Source organism: Malurus melanocephalus, unplaced genomic scaffold, assembly GCF_030028575.1.
Source record: "Malurus melanocephalus ecotype Western Australia unplaced genomic scaffold, MMel_1.1 scaffold_122, whole genome shotgun sequence".
Lineage (NCBI taxonomy): Eukaryota > Metazoa > Chordata > Aves > Passeriformes > Maluridae > Malurus > Malurus melanocephalus.
The window spans coordinates 1,429,849-1,441,540 of record NW_026623354.1 but is presented as its reverse complement, the minus strand read 5'-3'; positions in this window follow the sequence as shown (position 1 = coordinate 1,441,540).

The window sequence follows — 11,692 nt, the reverse complement described above, 5'->3', positions numbered from 1 at the left end:
GCACCAAGAATAAAAATAAAGTGCTTAAGTGACACTGAACAATGGAAGTTTCCCTGAATGAGCTATCAGCTAAATATATATTTCCKGCCAGAAAATGGAGAGGGGTAAACAATGCCCATATCAGGGCACTGGAAGAAACCTACAATGCTGATTTGGACTTAATACATTTGTAGGTATTTTATATGTACCTGCTCAATTCCGGGCTAACTCAATACAACTAAAAACTAATAATGTTATTCCCCATATTCTTGAAAAGGAAAAGGTGGTCAAATTAAATGCAGGTGTGATGGTTTGACCTCTACACTAAGCAAGGTCTTAAGAGAAGATTTTGAAGGAAAAAAATTATCAAGAACCTAGAAGTAAATGGAAAGTGGGAAAAACTACATGATTTTATCAAGGACAGATTGTATCAGACTAACTTAATATCTTTMTTTGATAAGATAATTGTCCCAGAGAAGAGTAATGCAGTATACCTAATCTACCTTGATTGAAATTAGGCATTAYATTGTTTGTTGTAGGAAGTTACTGAGGGTGGAAAAGATGAGCTTCAATGTAAGCACTGAAAGTAGAAGAGGAACTGAGTAAAGAATTACATTAAAATACRGTTCTGTTAAAAATTAGAATATCAAATTGAAAGGAGTTTGCTAGTAGAATTCCCCTAGGACTGATCTTGGCATTGATTTAAGTGGTATTTTTGAGCTTGGTGAAGGTAAGAGAACAGGTATGGCGTGAAGAGATGACAAAATTGGAATGACAAGCATATCAGAAAAATAAATGACCTCATGGACTGCAAAATGGAAATCTAATAGTACAAAAACTARAGGGAGGTGCTTGGGGAATAACATAATGTTCTTTTGGTGTAACCTGGTGTCTTGATAATCGCTATCAATAGCAAGGGGAAGAGATTTAACACATTAATCAGTTGTGGTGTGACATGAGCCATCACTGTGTCATGGCCACATGGCAGTTTCGGGATATATTGGATGAAGGATTTTCAGTGAAGACAACGAAGTGTTAATATTGCTTTACAAGGCATCAGTAAGACAACTCTCAGAATATTGTTTACAGTTCTCATGACCCACATTGATGCACAGCAGGTGCAGAGTGGGCCGGGTAGGGGAAAGGAGTACCTGTTTTCTCAGCTGAGATGAAAATAGCTTATCTGGCAAAACAAAGCTTGAAAGGGCATATGGTTGTCTTTATAAATATGCGTGGGGGTAAATATGAAGGAAGGCGACTTTTATGTTAAAGGATAACACTATTTCAAGATCAGATACTTACAAACAATTATGAATAAATGAGAACTTTAAAAGAAGGTTTTTGGCAATCTGTGCAAAGCCCTGGAACTGCTTACTGATAAGGTCATGGAGGCAGGGACCTGAACTGCTTCCAGATGGAAATTTGTAAATTAATAAAAGGGTATGTGTGACATGGTGAAGAGATTATGTGTCAGAATATAAAGTCTGTGATAGAAAGATTAAGATACTTAGTGACATTGCCAGAGAAGAGCTTAATTTGAAACTTGTTTGTGTACTTTTCCTTACACAGTCCCTAAAAAGAAATRTTTCCAACTGGTCCATGTGCCAGCRYYTCTATTCTGCAAACACCAGGACTTCTTCTTGGTGAAGAGTATGGGAGAAGGGGACTGCCCTTTCTTAAAGGRTAGGATTGGAAGCAGGCAAAAATGTGGCAGTTTTTTAGGATGTCAGATGTTAACTGGATATAACCTATCGACATGCTAAGGGTTAAAATGATCACCTTATTGAGATTAGGAAATATTTCTTCTCCAAGTCGTAGTTGTTGGGGTTATGGAGGCTWTTGTATTCCTCTCTAACATAAACTGTCTAGAAAGGTATATGAGTTTTTTCTTTGAGAAGTATCTGTTCTTGCAGACTGATAAAATGTGACTGATCAGGAAATCTGATGACTTTAATTTCTTCTACTGTCCTCCAGTTTTTTCAAACTTTGTTTCTCCCGAGGTATGAGGGGGTGTGACTATAATGTAGGAGATTATTTCAGTACATTACATGCTTGATCAGTGTTGCTTTTTCGCTGAAGAGATGACCTGAAAAATACATGGAAAATTCATGTCTCAAAACCTGCCAGTCCTCCAAAATCCCCACGTGCAATTTGCTTTGAATTGAGCAAATGCTTAGTTGTTTGCTAGTGATGCAAACAGCAAAATCACCAAATTAATTTTTCTCTGTTCTTCATATTGTTGTCTCTGAGGAGTCCAGTGTTAAAAGCTATGGAACTTTGTAAGATACAGTTGGCACCTGCCTGGAATACAGAAGTTTCTAAATTCAAACCCCTCATAGACAGAGAATGGTTTCTCCCACRCCTTTCCATCCCTTTTGAGTACCATCTGGAGCAGCAGTAAAATAAAACTAACTCTTTTTATAATCATCTTTGATACATAAATCCAGTTGAAAAYAGCTTTTCTTTTATTTTCCACCTAATAAATGGTGTGATTGAATTTAAGCTGAAAACTTTCTGTCGAGTCATTGTTGTGGTTTAACCCCAGGCAGCAGCTAAGCATCACACAGCTGCTTCCTCACTCCCACTGCCCTGGCAGGATGAAAGAATTGGAAAGGTAAAAGTAAGAAAACGTGTGGGTTGAGATCAGAATAATTTAGTAATTAAAATCARAATAATAAATGGGAATGAAAAGGAAAATAACAAAAAGGGAGAAATAAGCCCACCAAAAAAACAAGTGATGAAAATGAAAATCAATTCTGCCACTGACAGAATGCTACTCATCCTGCTCCTGAGCAGGAGTCCCCAGCCAGCTTTCCCCTAAATTTCTATGCTGAGCATGATGACCAATGGTTTAGAATATCCCTGTGGTCAGCTGGGGTCAGCTGTCCTGGCTCTGTTCCCTCCTAGTTTCTTGTCCACCCCCAKCCTCCTCGCTGATGGGGTGGAGAAAGAAAGTCCTTGTATGGTGTAAGCACTGCTCAGCAACAACTAACACCAGTGTGTTATAAATGTTATTCTCACCCTAAGTCCAAACTCAGCACTGTACCAGCTACTAACTGTACCCAGCCAAAACCAGGATGGTCATTTTATGTTTGCTTGTTTTCAATTTTGGTTAGAAATACAGGATTTTTGAAGGCAATTTCATTTTAGCATTTTACATGCCATAACACTCCTCTCCTACATGCCCCAACCTCTTTATTGTTGTTGTCTAAGCAATTGGTATCAAACATTTATTTTCCTTTTATTCCAAAGGAAACTGTGATGCATCCATCACTGCTTTCAAGCCTTARTTTCCTGATATCAAAAAGTTCTGCAGTAAATCAGACACCAGGATCTGTTGGCAGGAAGTCACTYACCTTCTTGTGTTCTTACTTCTGTGCTGTACATGTCCCAGATCACCTCAGATGGAGGAGCAAAGAACCTCCTTTCAAGGTGCCTGTTTGAAACCAGAGCAGGTTGAATTTGGAAGTCCACCTGCAAGATGGAAAGCAAACTCTACTTTATTTGACAGTGAGTCTGTACAGTGTTTYACTGCTCATTTTAAGATAATTTCTCTGCAAAACTGTTGGCTTGAGAACTTGAAATATAATATGGTGATTTGGGTTGAGAAAGAGGGGTATCCCATGGGATAAAAGGAGTTTTAAAAATGAAGTTATTTTTTTTTCACTTTTAAAAAAAGATCTAAACCTCAATTTTAAATTAATATTGACTGGGCAGTCAGTACATTTTCAGTTTTCTTCAATACGGAGTCTCTGTGATGAAGTGAGCTATTTCAGATGTCTGGGAAAGCACTGCTTAATGCCTGCAAGCACTGTCAGAAATCAATAATTTTGAAATTTGTGCTATTTGTACTTTAAGGTTGGCATATCACTTTAATTCAGTCTGTTTACAGTAGATTAAAAGTGGGTATGGCCAAGCGTCATGAAGCACATAAATGTGTTGAATAATATTCTTTTAAATTATAGAAAAAATATAATTTTGATATTTGCAATATTAACTAGATCTTTATTGAAGCTCTGGAAAAAAAGGCCAAATTCAAAAATCACAGGAAATAACATTGTTTTGATGATGACATAAAACTTGTAGATAGTGACAACAATAATCCTAAACATTTTTTTTCCATATTGAAAATATTTTAAGAATTAAAAGTATAAGAAAGGAAAAAAAAGCCCTGACTAGCTCCAGTCATAAAGATTAGAATGTAATCAAGTTCAGAAACCAAGATATTAATCTCAATTGCTTTGGATTTTTGCAATTCTGTGAACATCATGCTTACATTTCATTCTGGAAAGATGCCATCATTGTACATGTTTAAACAAGTTTGCATTATTTTGTTATAAATAGTGTTCTACTGGATAATGAAACAAGTCAGAAACTTGGAGGGATCACACTGTGAGCGTATAGGTAATTTGTTACAGCTTTAAATTTACTRTAAGTATTTATATTTTATCTTAACATTTTGTCTGCAAACAGTTTTTTCTTCTTTCATAAACTAATAACTCAGAAATTCCTATGAAAATGAGTTCATCAGAAACTTATTTCCTTACTTGGGGCTGAAGATTTCTAGTATTTTTGCCATTTATAAAGTAAGTTAYACAGCTCAACTGCTCATATCTATAGCCATTACTGAGTTCAAAAGTATGGTGMTTAGAAATGTTTCTCAGGTATGGCTTTGGTGTGGAGAAAATGTTCATTCCACATCCATATCCCTCAAAGAGGGACTGAAGGAGTGTGGAGCCCTTCACATGTGGTTCCTTTTACTCCCAAGTTAGGATACAGTTTATTCCAAGATATTCAGAATACAGTTACATGATAGTGAGTTTCAGGATCAAGTTTAAAACCCTGAATGGTTATTTCTGACATGAATTATGCCTGCCATTAAAGCAGTAGGATTGATGCAGACATGMAAAAAGGCTTTCTTTACTGGTGTTACCAGCAGATAACCACATCCATCTACAGAAAGTGCTGCAGATTTAACTGTGCATCACACAATTCAACCAGGAAAACTTCTTGAACAGGTAGAGCTGTACTTGATGCAATGAACACTCCCAGAAAAGGGAAGAAACTGCAAGTACAATCAGCAGGGACTCTGTTGGACTTTCACAGTGGCCTGTCATGTTCACTGCAATGGTATGTGCACTGCTCCATCAGAATTCTACAGCAGCACAGAAGCCAAGTAATGGGATTATGTGGTATTTTATTAGAACAAACAGGTCTTGATTTTCAACACTGTTTCCATCTGATAATCCACAGGATTAAAGGAGAATTATCTCATCATAAGCTTCTTCCTAAACTATATWAAAATAAAGCATGTGTTAATTAATGGGACATTATTGCTGATTCAAGAAATATTCTTTTCATCCCATACTTACTGAATACGTTTTATGACTAAACCTCTGAGTTCAAATTCTGATCTGTTTATTTATTCTGAAGTTTTTGCAGCTATTCAGAAAATGGTGTAAACAAACCAACAAACACCTCTCCCCAACCACCCCAAGTAAAAAAAAAAAAATCCACCACAGGCCCAACAGAAAAAGCAATTCACAAAACCATATAATCTCTCTTTAAATCCCAACAAGGCACAAAACCCACACCCTCCCCACAAAGCAAACAATAAATGCTCCAATATTGATGCATATTTGTCGGAAATACTGCGACATGCAGCTGATTACAGGCAGCTGAGAATAGTCAGCTTTGGTTTCTCAGTAAAATTCTCAAGGCATTTACAATACTAGTTTCTTCCACTTCCATTTTTCCTTGATATCCTTTCACCTCCAATATAAATATCCTGCGACTTTTTGTACCCAAAATGTCTTACCTCAGAGGAAGACTGATGAAACAGAGATTGSAGAAATTAACACTGACAGAGTCACTAACCTTTTGAGAAACTTCCAATAAAATTACGATTTTGGTGATAGCATCAGGAGAAAAATTTATTTGACTCGTCAGGGCTATTCTAGCAACTGTACAGAAAATACAGCTTTGAAAATCCAAGATGATAATTTTGCCTTTGGTCACTAAATTCTAAAATGACTTTAACCTCCATACATCTCTTTTGACTTTCCTACACAGGGCAGGAGTCAGGGTAAATTTGGTCCCACAATTCAGAAGAAGATATGTACAGTAAGTGAAAGCAAAATAATTCTCTATGATTTAATATGGTTTGCTCTGTAAATGTGTGTGCATCCGGTGTAGCATGAACAGTGAAAGCTGAATACCCATCACTGGAGCTGGGCATGTTTGAACAGAAAATCTCACCACCTTTACACGCCATCCTGTACACAGAATTTTCATTACCTTCAGTTAAAAATGGGAGGGAAATGAATCTACATGTAAGTGAAGCAGTATGCAAATACAAGATACCAATCTTCTCATTTTAACATGGATTTCCTCAGATGCTGCTCAAGAATATTATTTCAATGTTCTGAAATGCTTATGCAGCTACATTATAAAGCAGTGTAGATGTTACATTCTTACTGTGATAGACAATTAGAATAAGTAATTTTGTAGCTCTAGCTTTTCTGAAAAACCTATGAGGTTCATCAATGTAAATATATTTTATATAGTATCATGTAGGGTTTCCTGCCCTGTGGTTCAGGATCAAATGGATTATTCAAGACTAAGATGCTGATAATCACTGACATTTTAAACACGAAAGGAAGGTGTTTACACATCCCAAGATGTGGCCTTGGTTGAATCACATTGGTTGCTAATGCTCAGAGGATGCCTAAGGTTGATGCTGCTGGGGATTTCACAGAATCACACRGAGTGTTCTGAGTTGGAAGGGGCTCAGAAGGATCACYGAGTCCAGCTCTTAAGTGAATGATTCGTAAGAAGTTCGAACCCCCAACCCTGTCATTATAAGCACYTTGCTCTGACCAAGTGATCTGGGAGCTGAAGTTTCAAAGGATGCTGCTGTAACATCTGAATTGTATTGCTCTAGATTCCTATGGCACCTGAATTACCATTATTTGCTATATGATATTTAATTTTTTGGGTAATCTTCTATATTTTTGCCTAACTGCGCCACATCGACTCTCTCTGCTGCTGTACCCTCTTGGGCCACGGAGTTCAGTTTTCATCTCTGCGGAGGCAGAATCCCTTCCCAAGTTAAGCCTGCACGGTCCCTGCCAGCGGCTAGGGGGAGGTGTTACCCCACTTTTAAAGCAAAAATCCCTAAATCCAGGGATACACGGWTTGGGCTATCCTAACAGCCCTTTCCTTACATTTTGGGCAAATATCAGTGTCTGTGCCTTTATATCGCTACTTAAAGTTAAACGGGATCATTTCTATAAGATACAGAACTTCACAAGCAGCTGCAGTTCCATCTGCATTTTCACATTTTTAGGGGTAACCAGTATATTGTGTTTCTGAGCTACCAACTAAGAATTGCATCGTACTCTTTCGGTGTTCCTTCATCTATTCTACTGACATCATGATCAGTTTGTATGTTACATGAATTCACAGAGGAATTTTGTAGCTTTATTATTATTTTTTATTTTTCCCCCTTCCAGGTGGCCTGATAATACATCAGCAGAAGCTCAGTGAGGACAGGGAAGCAAGAGTTTAGGAAAAACTTTCTGGCCAAGAACAGCTGTGGGAATTCACTACCAGGTCTGATTAAAGCACAGGGAGGGGGSTTTGGGGGTGGCAGACATGACACGGTGACCTTCTTGCCTTATACTTTTGMATCAATTAAGTCACTTAGTAATCTGTATTGCACTTCCACATTTTTTTTATTTGATTGCTGCGTTGATTGCTCATTGCTTACTTTGCTTTTGTTTTATGTTTTTTCTGATACTTACTGAAAGCTCTAAACCCAAATAAATGACAGGTTCAGTAAAAACTCAATCTTGCTTTTGTGCTGCAAAAGCCCATTCAAGGCTTCATAAGCCCCTCAAAATTGATTTTTGGAGCACTGTTATTTAATCTGCCCTTTACAAAACTTTAATGCCTTCAGCAAATCCTTCTTGCCTTATTCCCACCAAAAGGCACTTTGACTTCATGGTAAGCAGATAAATGTAAGACAAAAAATGCAGTTCAGACTGTTCCCCCAGTCCCTTGTAATTCTCTAACTTCTCTATTCTCCCTTTCTCATTATTGAAGAAAGCCTCCTGTGTAAACACTACTTTTTGTGCTCCCATGGCACACAGACTTTTTCCCATCGCTTGCTCTCCCCCACCTGCTATGTCTGACTCATTAGTTCAGCTTTAGCTTTGCTTCACCTCTTCACTCCCCTAAGAATAGTATTTAAAGTTCATGGCACTGTTCTTRTTCTCAGCATACTTTCTCTTCACATACCTAGCGGCGCTGCAGATAATACTGTGTAATGTTCCCTGGGCTCAGTGGCTCCAACTCCAATATTTTCTTGCAGAGTTCAGCCTTTGAAAGGAGGTCTGTGGCAGAGRTGGCAAAGGGAATCTGCAGGCTAACCCTGGGCCAGGCAATGGATGAATGCAGCCTTCTTGTCAGCTCCCAGGTACATTGTCACCTGAACTGCTGCCAGCCAGGCCAACCCAACGCACCRCAGCCTTTGCAAGTGGAACTGGCTCCAAAACAACATCCACTGCCTTTGGGGGAGGCATCTCTGCATGTGGCACCTCCTAAGAGCTTGCTGCCATTAATTTGCATGCAAAGGAGGAGGCAGAAGGACATCAGTGAAACAGAATGCAGCAAAGCTCCTGTTCTGATGTTGCTCAGTGTGTATGCCTGGCCTCAAGGACCAGATGGCCTGGTGGATACAGGCTGCTGTTGCTTGATGCTGTTTCTGCATTCAGAGCATTTGGGCCCAGGCTGCAAGGTCACAGGAAGCTTAAAACTGCTCAGTGTTAGGGGTTACACTTACTTCAAGCTACTTGGAAAGAAAAGGGTTTGAAGCACTGACTTTTACTGAGATTTTAGTATCAAATAACCCCACTATCCACATTACTTTGTCTTTCCTTTATAAAAAGTTTTCAATGAAGAAAAAACAGCTATCGTATAACAGCTTCCAAGTAGAAAGAAACCAGTAACTACAACTACATAAATACAGAAGTATCAGCATTTAATGCTGGCAGCAAGTATYTTGAGGTAGCTGGTTCAGCCTTCCACATTATTTACACTGTAACGGCCTTTAAACAATAATTCAGTGGGGATTGTGTTGTCATCCTTTCTCTAAYGAAGGGTTTGTCTTTACTAGCTGCACCTTATATATATTAATTGTTCTGAAACTTTTTAATAAAACTCGACCAGCAGAATATTTAAAAAGCTTAAATATCTTTCAAATATTTGCATTAAGAAGTATTTCGGTATGGCTTATGCTTTTATTCTTCATTTGTCTGAAGAGATTCATGAGTGGAGTGATTGACAGATACAAATTGCAAGGTGGACCTTGGTTTGACTGAAATCAACAGCAAAAAATTCAATGACTAAATTTTACCCCAGGGCAGGTAAAAGGCAGTTGGAAAACACTGCAAAGGATTATGACTCCAGSGACAGAGTGGCTTATGGGGTTTTGTCTGCAATAAAAAATTATAAATAATTCCACCTCTGAAAAAAAAAAGAAAAAAAGCAATTTCTGCTATGGAAYAAACATCCTTGTGGTTTGGAAGAAGCTTTCTCCCCACCAACTGTCCTGTTAAAGAGTGTGTAGCAGTTGGATATTCTAAACAACTGCATGTAGCTTGGACTTTGGATCTTGTTTTTCAAACATGGTTACATTTTAAGACTTTTTTTTTAGTAAAACCTTTTAACCTTTTTTTCACTTTGGGTGGTAATTTTCCAGAGATGAGTCAAAATACTGGCAAGACGAGTGTTTAGATAGTATTCAGAATTTTTGGATGCATATTTTCCAGCTGTTTTGTTATTTCAGAACTGTYAGTGACATTTTATTCAACTTTTACCACTTAAAGGGTGATTTCAGTTTTACTTCAACAGTAAATTCCCCGCAAAAGCTGTGTTTTATAACAGCAAAAGTAGTYATTAAGGTAGAAACTTGTAATGTGTTGCTTTTTAACATGCCACATAACTTGTGTGTATATATGGGTGTATGTATGTATTCAGAACATGAATGGTTTTGTAACAAGTGGCCTGGATTTCAGTCTTMTTTTCAGTTGCTATACTCTGCTGTGAATATTGCAGCTATTCTTGACTTAGGCTTCTAAATGACAGGAGAATTATGCTATCTTTGTATTAAGATACACAGATAACTTCTATACAGAGCTTATCATGTGCCATAATGATGTCAAAATTACCAGTGAAGCAGTAATCATCTCTCTGTATCACCCAGYTCAATTTCTACTGAAGTGTTTGGAAGGCCAACTTGTTTCATTAAATACCAGCTATTTGAAAAGCTGAAGCTGTCTTGAATTGTCAATGCTATCACCAACTCAGCACCTTCTAATTRTCCTGAAATACTCCAGAAATCTGGTCATTGTCTTTGTTTCTCCAATTACATCCTTGTACGTGCAGCAGATAATAGATTTCGTGACCATATAATAGCATATGCCTCTTCACATAAAACAAGAAAAGTACAAAACCTGTGGCTTCATCAGCTGCAACTTGATACAGCTRTAACAATTTCATGAGATAACCAGTACTTTGCACAGGCTTTTTGGGGTTATGTTGGATTTTGTTTTATTTTTGTTGTCATGGGTTTTGGGTTTTTTGTTTTTGGTTTTTTTTTTGGTAGAAATGCAAATCTGTCTGTTAAGAAAAAGTGGCAAGAGAAGGAAAAAAAAATACCACAAACAACAAACCAAACAAAAATAAGCTACTTCCATTTGGGTTCTATTAATGTTGTACTCTCTGTATATCCTGGCATATGCTAAGCTTTTAAATAAGTGTTTTGAAGTACCTTACAACAGTTTAGCTCCATCTGCCATCCAGTTTTTGCTATAAAAGTGGCCAGCCTGATCATCTCCTATCTCATGAGGCGAGGCAAACTCCTTTAGGCAAAATTTATTGCAAGGAGAAGAAAATTCCTAAAGTCAAATGGGCCAAATAGCTTGTTGACAAAACTGCCAAGGAACATATATACTGACTTTCTAAAAAATAGAAAAAAAAATAAACCCAAAACAACACATTTGGTTGCAGCCAGAGCATAAAAACACCTGAATCAAATTTTCCACATATGAAAACAAGGAAATCTGGAAGCCCATGCTATTTTAGGCTAATTGCATTTTGYTGGGTTTCGGGGGAGCGGTACATAGTAGCAACTGTGGGAAAACCACTAAATAGTTCTCTGTTTGAACCATCTGTCACGAATATGGGACATATGTTCGCTTTGTTTATTCAGGAGCCAAGTGGAAGCCGATACACTGCGCCCGGCCCCGGCCGAGGGCTGGACCGCACCGCGCACTGCGGGGATGCGGGGCCCGCCCGCCCCACGGAGGCTGCGGGGAAGGACGGGCGCAGCTCCCGCCGCCCTGGGGTCGCTGCGGGACGCTCCTGGCTTCCCCCACGGGTGCCGGGGCCGGCAGGGGGAGGCAGCGGCCACCGAGCCCCGCGGAGAGCGGGCAGAGAGCGGGGCATCCCAGCGGGTACCGCCGCCGCCTCTCCCCGGCTCGCCCGGCTGCCGGCGGCGCCCGCTCGGATCCGCTCCCGGGGCCGCGGGGGCTTTGCTCCGCTCCGCTCGGCACCTCCTGCCCGTCCCAGTTTTGGCTGCCAAACTTTGGCTGCCGGCAGCGCCGCACACGCGGCCGCGGCCACCCCCGCTCCGCTCCGCTCCGCCCCG